This window comes from Elaeis guineensis, chromosome 4 (assembly GCF_000442705.2).
Source record: "Elaeis guineensis isolate ETL-2024a chromosome 4, EG11, whole genome shotgun sequence".
In the NCBI taxonomy this organism is placed as follows: domain Eukaryota; kingdom Viridiplantae; phylum Streptophyta; class Magnoliopsida; order Arecales; family Arecaceae; genus Elaeis; species Elaeis guineensis.
This window is the reverse complement of record NC_025996.2, coordinates 127,053,277-127,054,791: the sequence shown is the minus strand read 5'-3', so window position 1 is coordinate 127,054,791 and position 1,515 is coordinate 127,053,277. Positions and strand designations below refer to the sequence as shown.

The 1,515-nt window shown below is 39.1% G+C and overlaps 1 non-coding gene across 1 annotated transcript; it reads left to right on the top strand.

Moving 5' to 3' along the window:
- Positions 1 to 465: 465 nt before the first annotated feature.
- Positions 466 to 571, top strand: LOC140857684 (small nucleolar RNA R71). Its single transcript, XR_012141176.1, has one exon. It is a non-coding gene; the product is annotated as a small nucleolar RNA R71 (small nucleolar RNA).
- The last annotated feature ends 944 nt before the right edge of the window (positions 572 to 1,515 follow it).

The window sequence follows — 1,515 nt, the reverse complement described above, 5'->3', positions numbered from 1 at the left end:
GTGTTCGAATAAGGATCGTTTCCTGGTCTGCGAGCTTGTTGGACTTGAGCTTGCTGAACCTGCTCGTGCACAAACTCAAAAAATTGAGGTGCGGCTGGGCATTCACTAACAAAATGGTTCGGACTTGCACACAATGCACAAACTTCTTGGATTGGGTTAGGTGGAATCGAAGATTGTTCAGTATTTAGAAAATGGTCTAATTTTTGGGACAGTTCATCTACCTTACTGTGGATATCCATGACATTTCCAATCTGATAAATTTCACTTCTTTTTTGTTGAAGCATGGGTTGTTCTCTAGAAGTAACAGACATATGATGTAGGAAATTCTCACTAAGTGTTTCAAAGAGCTGTCAGGCTTCATCCTCACTCTTTAGCATGAATGTCCCACTACATGATGCATCAACCATTTGTCGGTGTTTCTCCGATAGACCATCATAAAAATACTGACAAAGTTGCCATTTAGGGACAGCATGATGTGGACATTTACGAATGAGGTCCCTTAATCTTTCCCATGTCTCATGAAAAAGTTCACCCTCCAATTGGGAAAAACTAGTGATCGCTTTTCTAATTTGATTTATTTTTTCAATTAAAAAGTATTTCTTGAGAAATTCTCTCTGAAGATAATCCCAAGTTGAAATGGTTATAGAGTCTAAGGAGTTTAACCAATGCTTGGCTTTGTCCTTAAGTGAGAAAGGGAACAGTTTCAACCTAAGGGCATCATCGAAGAAGTTTTGAATTTTTACTATGGAATAAATTTCAAGAAATTCATCCAAATATTTGTATGGATCCTCGTTACTAAGTTCATAGAATGATGGCAATATTTGAATAATGCTAGACTTAATCTCATATTGGGTAGCTTCTACTGGAGATGCTTGAATGCATGGAGAGTAGGTATACGAGGATGGAGTGAAATATTCTTTCAATGAGCGTGGAGGATTAGTCTCACCAGGTGCAGTCATGTTTCTAACTCAGATAGTCCTAAGAGTCTTTTCTAATTCTTCGTCTAATGGTTGCAATTCGAGTTTTAGTGATCATCGACCTAACATGCAACTAAAAGGTCTATGTAGGACTATCCTAGTCTGTTAAGGATTATTTTTTTTTTTAATTAAGAGGAGAAGAGAAGAGAAAAAAGAGTTCTAAAGAAGAGATCCTAAGAAGTCCTAAAACTAATAGAAGAATTAATTGTGGTTAGATTTTAATTACAATCAAGTTAGCACGCAGTGGACTCTCTATCCTAAAGTTACCCTAGTTCTAGACAGCTCCTAACGTAGTTAGCCTTCAAGCCCTCCAAGTCGGAGCTTGACCAACCAACTGGCCAGATAAGTATAAGGTCGGTGGGAGTCCCCCCATTGCTTTCCTTAGACACCAATTAAATTGGCCAGATCAGCGAACGAAATCAATTAAAAACCACCTTCGTTCGGGCCCAGTCGTCCCGCAAACCACTTGCCTAGATACCAGCTAGCTGACCAAGTCTAACCTGGTTCAACTCTCAGGGTGACTTGTCCTAATGAGCTC